Consider the following 9,059-nt stretch of genomic DNA (forward strand, 5'->3'; position numbering starts at 1 on the left):
GACGCGCAATGTGCACCGCGCCATCGTTCGAAACGCGTCGGTGTCGCTCTCGCGCGCAACGGGGTGACGGATTATCGCCTTTCGATCGCGCTGCATACACGATTATACCGCGGGGAAGAATCAGCGTGAGATTCAACGTTCGCGTTTACATTCTTTCCCTTATCTCGAGAGACAGTGAATTGCAAATCGTTTCCTCATACACAGACCTGTCAACCTGTCAAGTCGCGAGATCATGATCCGCATCGCGACGCGATAAAACGCGATCGAAAGGAGAGAAAGAGAGAGAGAGAGAGAGAGAGAGGGAGAGAGAAAGAAAGAGCGTTCTCCAAATTCGTCATTGTTACGTTCCACTTTCTTCCGGGGCGAACGCAAGCGCGGCGATCGAATGCGCCTCGTTGGATGCTGTCGGCAGCGCGCGTGGTCGACCTGGAAGCCCGTGCTCGTCGGGGCACTGCTGTGAGCGGGTGCTGCTGCTGCTGCTGCTGCTTCTGCTGTTGCTGCTGCCGCTGCCCTAGGTAGCACTGGTGGCCGCGATGGACGCGCGCGTGGTCGTCGGTGCGCCGGCCGCGGAAGAGACGCCGGTGGCGGTGGCGACGCGGGGCGTCGCGACGCCCTCGCCGGTGCCTTTGGCGCCAAGCACCGCCGTAACCGTCACCGGTACCGGCAACAGCGGCGGCGGCGGCGGCGGTGGCGGCAGTTCCACCGCCGCTGCGACCCTCGCGTCCGCACCCTGCACCCCCCAGAATCCAGTCATCGTCGTTGCCAGCCCCTCCAGCAACCATCAGCAGCCGACCGGTGTACCGGTCACCGCTGTGCCCAGGATACTCAGCAGGAATGTCAACGGCACATGTAAGTTGCTTGGAAAAAACTGTCTACTTCGCGATCAGGAATCGAAAACTGTAGATACATCTACATACTTTATATAATTTAACGCTAAAAAGACTTTTGTATTGTACACATTCTTTTTTTTTTATGTACGATTAATTGAAACAACGCAAATGTTAACTATTATTTTGTGTGTATACACACGATAAATTAAATTAAATTAAATTAATTACTCGACAATTCAGGCAGAGAGAATTTGAATTTTAATCGCATCCTTTCAAATCTTTGCGTGTAATTTAAAGCGAAAAATAAAGATAGGTATATTAGTTGCTTTCCATTTTCACAAGTAATAGTAGTTTAAAGTTATGTATTTTATATTTAGATAATGACGTTACTTACTTACTTTGATGATAAGGACACGTTCAGCAAAATACCACCTTTGCAACTGTTGTAAAATTCTTTAATATGATTGATCTTACTTTTAGTTCCTCACTGGATCTAAGACCGATATTCATAGTCGGTTTTTATTTCAAGACAATCTTAAATAATGTCTTAAGATGGTCTTAAATGTAAGATCCTGTGAATACTGACGTAAGTGTATAGACCAATCATGTTAAAGAATCTTAGAACAGTTTTTTAAAGCTGCTTTTTCTGCTGATATTAGCCAATCGCATAATAACATTGGTTTATAATCTAACTTTTAATGCGAGTTAACAAGGCTCGGTAAAACGCATGAGTTTGTGCAGATTGTAGGTAAAAACTCAGTTGAAGTCATGATGATGTCACAAATGAGAATTATCTTTGAATTTTGATGTAAATGGAAAGCAACTAATGTCTTTAAAGATACTATATAAATAAAATTAAATAATTCTGTAGTTTTAATGTTAAAAGATTTAATATACTTTTATTTTCGAATGATTGAACGAGTAATTGATAAGAGGATTGTAATACAAAAAAATTTTAGATTTTTAATTTGTAAAATGTATTCTTAAATTACAATGAAAAAAATATTAAATATTTTATGAATCACATTATATTTTTCATCTGTTTTTATGTACGAAAGTTATTTGATCAAAAATTTATCTGTCTCTGTACAATCATTTCTAAATATCTTTTTCTACTTCTATTTTCTTTTCACATTTTTTTTTCTCTCTGGGAATTAATAAATGCTTACATTATCCCGTTACTGCATTAGTTCCAGTTCGAATAACACCGTTAATCTTTCGGCTAATGTCTTTAACCGTCAAGAATCGATTTAAGAGTAAAATTCACCCATTAAAGCCCCCATAAACTTGAACGGTCCACGAGGGAGTATATATGGTTTACATACGCAGACTAAAATACAGTAAGAAGTGCGTTAATTTTTTGCGTGCTCCAAAGAGCACTACTCTTCTCTCGCTTCAATATTTTACCAAAGCTGACGAAGGAGAGCCGGTTATCCTACTGCTCTACAATCAGCTGATTCATTGACGAAATAAAGCTTGTTTAATATTGGTACCATTCGCGAGAGAATAGCGAACTCGCGTAACGCATACGTTTGCATGGATTTATGGCTGATTTATGAAATGAATCGGGGTGTCTGATCGATTTCATACGAACCGATAGGTATGAAATCGCTCGTTAATTACATCCAGCTTATAATTTTCGATCGTGCGCATCGCAAATATACGTGTTATTCTCGATAATTGTTTTCTTTTGTGGCTCAAGTTAGATGATCTAATAATTCGCATCAATTCTTAAGGTAGAAATTCAACGCATTCTCTATAATTTATAATTATAATTCTATGCATTTTTTGATACACGTGCTGTATTTTTATATATATTTTATATGCGTGTATATTTTGGTTTCTTGAATTGTTTTCTATATTGCGACACGTAAAATTATAAATAGAATACTAGTTGAATTCTTACGATTGTAGATCATTTTTATCAATATTAGTTTTACTAATACCTGCATAAAAATAAACGTATCATACTTATTTAAATATCTATACTTATTTAAATCTTTAATCTATTTCAAAATATTTTATATGTTTTAATATAAAGTTATTAGTAATGACAAGGATTTTGTCACGCGATTAATTTTTGATTAATGGTTATTCTATCACAACGTGGTTAGACTTTGAGTCTAGTTTTATCATAAACTATGATCACAATTATTAATTTTATTATCATTGATGCTCACTGAATAAACGTCAATTCGATTACATTTTACTTAAATTTATATTTGGAAATATTCTGTTCTTTATTTATTTATTTAGTACTAATTTATTTTATCCGCTTCTTCGTGACAATAGCTTCAAGTATTCTGTAACTATCTTAACACTCAAAGTTTTAACAAAAAATAAAGAAGTTTTAAATTTCCTTTGTGGTGTAACCTTTACATTTGGTATAAATGTGTGAAAGCCCGTATTAAAAAAAATAATAGTAATAAATTCAGTAATATTGTAATCCGAAAAGTATCGGATTAGGCGTAGGAAGCATTTACCGGTTCATTTATCGAGGAAAGCGAGGAGGCCATTGGATTTTGACGTGAGGGATTTTCGCCAAAGGCCAGTTTATTTTCTCGTTTCTTACAGATCGATCTGCAATCGCACTCGTATATCCGCGAGCTCGTCTCTAAACCGCGCGCGCGACTCGCATCTCGATAGCGAACGCTGCTCTCTCGCCGGCGAGTTTACGCAAGAAACGTAATCGCCAGCAGTTACCTCCCGGCGAAGCGAAGAAGTTTCGACCGAGGAGCTACCATGGGCCATCTCGCTTTTATGTGTGGGTATATGTATATATATATATATGTGTGTGTGTGTGTGTATGTGTGTGTGTGCACGTGCGTCTCTTTCTCTCCCTCTTTCGTCGAGAAACTGGATGAGTCATGCCAGCGATAAAAAGCTCCCGTCAGAAAAACAGGATTTTTCTTCTTCTATCTCGACGAACCGCGGCCGAGCTCTCGTCTTCGTCTACTTCGGGTGTTTTACTTGATGCCCAACTCGGTGCATCGCGACAAAAAGCACTCGACCGAGTTCGATATGTCGCTTGTATCGAAAATTCTTTTCGGTCAGGCGAAGCTTCTTGTCGTCGTTATTTGTTTCTTCGTAATTTTCTGAATTTTCATCTCCGCTCTGTCGGAGATTTACTTCACCGGAACGACCGAGTTACGATTTCGGTACAGAGGAAGTTCCTTAATAAGATGCAACTGCACTGTGTCGCGTGACACCATTAAAACCAATGGAATATAATTTCATATGGAAGCTATGATTAGAAGTAGTATATTACAACACGATGCTGTGTAACGCCCCTGGACGCTTTTTTGCGGGAAATGTTTACCGTTTCTACTAGCAACATTAACGTGACAAAGCGGGAGCAAGTGAAGCAAATAATTAGTAAACAGCAAAAACATACTCATTAAAAACACAATATTTTTATCCCGTGAGATATATTTCAACGAAAGAGAGAGGCATAATATTTTATTTACGGGACATATTTTTATTGGTACCATTATTTCATATCATGCGGAATGATTTATTATTGATATTGATATCGGAACATTGAAACTACCTGGAAAGAAAAGTTATTAATTACCTTTAGATCTATGTCTAGCTAAATTTTTAGATATTTTAGCAAAATTGTTTTTTCCATGTGTTTGATATTTTTTTTATCGCTGCCTCAGCGTTGAAGCATGTTGTGTGCTTTTCAATATGAGACACAGATGACACAGTATAGTGATGAGACAAAAAATTGTTCATTTGACTAAATTAACTTAGTTATTTTTATTTCTTTTGTTGGAGAACGCGTGTACATTGAGAAAAAAGTCCGGATGGATTAATCGAAATTCTGGTTGAAAATGGACGAATCAGAATTTTCTGATTACTAGAATTCTAATTGAGATAATCAGAATTCCGATTTATATGATACAATCAAAATTATCTAATTCAACTAGACGTTTTTCTCTGTGTATTTAACTCAATATAATATATTTGTTTACTTGAATACGTATACATTCTTCATCGAAAGGAATAAAGATGAATAAAATTAATTTAGTCAAATAAAAAATTTTTTTTCAGCGTAGTGAATCATTACATGCTTGTTGTTTGTCAATATTAAACAAAAAACGAAATAATTATTTGGAGTTGTTACAAAATTGAAAATCAAGAAAAATATGAGAAAATAGGGAAAGATTAGAGATTTTCTAAAAGATTAAAATTCTTGGTCTTAAAGAAGTTTGGTATGCAACCTATGCAGTTTTGGAGTACTAACTTTAATTTAACAGTCAAATGCAAGCAATATTAATAGTAATTTACATCACTATGTTAACTTGTTCATTCTTTCTCAACAAAACATTTAACGGTTTCTAAATCAGGACGAAAATACAAAAATTTCCAAATATTGTTAAAAGTCAGAGAAAATTATGAAATTTTGTCGGAAAATCAGGAAAAAGTTCTAGAATTTCAGGTCCTGCAGGAATTTGTAACAATCTTGTCACTTAGCATTACTGTGTCTGTTGCTGGAAAGCACTTATTAATTAACGATACAGCATTTTCTGACATAATACTTTTGACACAAATACGAATCTCGTCGGTTCACTTTTGATATTTCGACGGAGTTTCCATATCGAAGAACTCTCTCGGTTCTTTCTGAATGCCTGGCGATATGCCGGGAATGCGCGAGATATCGCCAGGCATTCTCGGATGCGTTGCCGCGCTTTGTCCGTTCGCGAGATGCGGCATGACTCACGGGTTAGCAAGAAACGGCGCGTCGGGCAAAAACCATGCCGTTTCTTCCGTCGGCTTGGCCGGCGTGCAACTATTGCACGTTGCGTTTTTGCCGATTTCTTACGAGCGGCCGGCGCGCGGCTCGGCGCGGTCGTGTAAGCGCGTTGACCACCACGACGGCGACGATGTACGACGAGTAAAAAGCGCGTGCTTTTGCCCCGCGATATTTCTGCGAAAGGCGAAATTACGACAGAAAGAACCGTTCATTGCGAAAGAGGGCCTATCGTACCACCTCTCTCTTACATTCTCTTTCAAATCATTAATTATACTTTAATTTTTATTGCATATATATTTTATTTTTATTTCTATTTTATTGTATATAATTTTTAAAAATAATAAACATTTAATTATATTGTTGGATTTTTTTTTTTTTTTTTTTTTTTTTTTTAGATAAAAAGAATTTTCGAATACGACTGAAGTTACTATAAACGGACCGAAGTTACCGTAACACGCGTTATTATCACGCGGCTGTTTGATAGGCGACATTATACGTTTTACACGGGATAAAAAGAGGCTCTGTCTATCTCTCTTTCTGTCTTCCCTTTCTCTCTCTATTGATGACGGCGCTGGCGCTGATGCACGGCGAAAAAGCTCTCGCTTTTTTGCGGTAAGTTTGCCGTGTGCTCGTGCCCTCGCTTAAGAAAACTTGGCGAGCGTAGCTTTTTTGCGTCGGACGCGAGAGAGCTCGGCCAGTCTCGCATGTTCGCTCGCATTCCCTCCCTCTTTCTCTTTCGCGTTACATATTACAACGTCGGAAAATTTGCGCCGTTGATGCACGCGGATTCCTATAAAAAGGGGAAAAAGAACAAAGTCAAACGCGGCGCGGTTAATCGCGTTCAAGAACTCGTCTACATATTCTTAATTACGTTGTATCTTTTACATCGAAAAATTTTATCTTCAATGCTGTATGGCTATATATTTGCAAGACGAAATATCAATATTTTTTTATTGATAGTCTCGAAGGAGTTGTTATTTATGTCCTTTTGTAGAAATCATAATAAAAAGTTCTCTCGTTATTCTTTCTGAAAATACACGGAAAGAATAATTTGGTTAAAATATCTCAAAATTTAGATAGATATATTTTGTTGGAAAATATATTATAGGATCCAAATATTATATAGGAATTTCAAGCATGCTGCAACAAGTTTTGACATTTTAGCAATTAGTTTAATTAAATGTCTTTATATATGTATAATTAATTTGATAAATCAATAAAATTATTTTGAAATCGGTATGTAGTTAAATTTTTAGACAATTTTACTTTAGTAGTGCCGAAAAAATTTGGTGCCTCACCAGGGCCCACCCAAAATTACAATCTACGTAATTTGAATAAAATATTAAAACTACGCATATATATCGTAATGAAATAATATGGAACATATGGTAATAAATCAAGAGGTGCATCTTCATCGAACGAAAACAAGATGAGATTATATTTATTTTTCGAGGTTAAATTTATATGCAAATTTATGCACGTAAATATCTTTCCAGAATGGCTGTTAACCTATTACTTTTTTGTGACCATTAAAATCATAATTTTTTGAACTATTATAATTTCGTTTTTTTTTTTAGAAAAGTCTGTAGTAAGATTTGTGTGCAGTTAGTGACAGATAAGGCTCGCAGACGCTTCTTTGATTAGCTTATACGTTTAATACGTGAAAAATTACATTATAACATTTTTTTTCTCCCACACATTTATTTCATCGTTAATCTATCGTAGAATTTTTGCACACGCCAATTTCGGTACTTCAACTTTATTATATAAAAAAATTAAACATTTCTATAGTAACTCGATTTGCTAAAGTACCATCTTAAGAATTATCTATACATTATTATCTAAATATGTGTAAATCAGGAATCACAAAACTGGAGATTAGGGGAATCAAGTTAAAATTCTTGGCTTTAAAGTTTAATATATACACGTACATTACACCTATGCAGTTTTGGAATACTATCGATATAATAATTAAAGCAAGCAACATTTAACATGTTAGTAACATTGACAGTAATTAACATTGATATGTTAAATTGCTTTCTCAACAAAATATTTGACGGTTTCCCAAATCAGGACAAAAATACAAAAAATTTCAAAATATTATTGAAAGGAAAATATTATTAAGGAAAATCAAGAAATTTTGTTTGGAAATCAGAGAAAAGTTACGGAATTAAAAAATGAGGAATTTAAGACAATCTTGGCAGACATACTCATAAAATTTAAATCAAATCGGAGAAAAGTGTATTATGTTATAAATCTACATCGAGATACTTACGACTGTCGTACGCGTTGTCAGATAATTAAAGTTCAATCAGAAATTTATTATCGGACTTTGCTCAAAGATATTACGAAACGTTTTTGACGAAGTATAAAATCGTAATTCGCCCTGAAAACGTTAACGACAGCTCGATGCAATGTATTTTATTTATGCGGATGGAAAGTCTCCGACTGCTTAGCGTAGCCCGACATCGAGCCATATCGGGCATTATTGCGCTCATTATGGACGTTCTCTCGGCGGTCATTAATATTTTCACCTTATCGTTTGCCGCTTTACAGCCAGTTTTGTCCACGGGGCAATAACTGTCTCGCCCTAATAGTGTCCGCGCACCGGCAATTTTGTAATCACTCGGTATGTCTCTTATTACTCTACTCTCCTCGCGCCCGTATTCTTATTAACTATAGCTACCTAAAAGTAGGTATTATTTGTATTAATATTTTATACTTATATCAACTATTAAGTATAGATGCAATTCGAGAAAAATCTGAAATAATGTGGTTATCTTCGAAACAATTTTTTGCATCCAGAAATAAGAAATGATTAATAAGAAAAAAATAAGAAGGGATAATCAAGCCACATTCTTTATCACGAGAAGGTGATTATCTTTTTTCCTTCGGAGCTAAAAATCTGTAAGACAGTTACTGACGTTGAGTCCGTAAGATCTATTTAATTTATTCAAAGGCATTAATTAATTTGTAGGAACTAAAATGAAATAAAAAAAAAAAGAATAAATACTAAATTAGTTTAAGTGAAGAAACGCTAAATGCTGTCGAGACTAAATCTTAGTGTCTAATAATAGCCGTATTATGAATTAAATATATATTTTTACAAGAATAATCGAAATTTGTAGCTGTAACATAAAAAAAATTGAATTGTTTTCTGACTTGACTTTTCTGACAAAGAGATTTATATTTTAAATAGATTCACACAATAAACTTACTGTCAATTCCCAAGTTAAATGACATTTATCGACATGTTTTTCTTATCGAGCCACTCTTTTAACTCTACAGAAAAGAGTAGAGATGCTTAATTGAGGTATACGCAATCAGACATTTTACTATACCATTTCAAATGGCAACGAATTTATTCATTACTACGATAACACCATTCCAGGACCAGGTTTTAATGATTCTACACGAAGAAGTTGTTTGTGTGACATGCAATAGTGTGCTCTTTACGCAATCGGGGGGGG

The 9,059-nt window shown here is 35.7% G+C and overlaps 1 protein-coding gene across 1 annotated transcript in view; it reads left to right on the forward strand.

Moving 5' to 3' along the window:
- The first annotated feature begins 657 nt into the window (after positions 1-657).
- Positions 658-9,059, forward strand: part of LOC108745436 (NGFI-A-binding protein homolog) — a 36,746-nt gene continuing 28,344 nt past the window's right edge. The window contains exon 1 of the mRNA XM_018481595.1: positions 658-849. The gene's annotated coding sequence lies outside the window, so the exon portion shown is untranslated. The remainder of the gene's footprint in view (positions 850-9,059) is intronic.

This window comes from Trachymyrmex septentrionalis, unplaced genomic scaffold, assembly GCF_001594115.1.
Source record: "Trachymyrmex septentrionalis isolate Tsep2-gDNA-1 unplaced genomic scaffold, Tsep1.0 scaffold14, whole genome shotgun sequence".
NCBI classification, from domain to species: Eukaryota; Metazoa; Arthropoda; class Insecta; order Hymenoptera; family Formicidae; genus Trachymyrmex; species Trachymyrmex septentrionalis.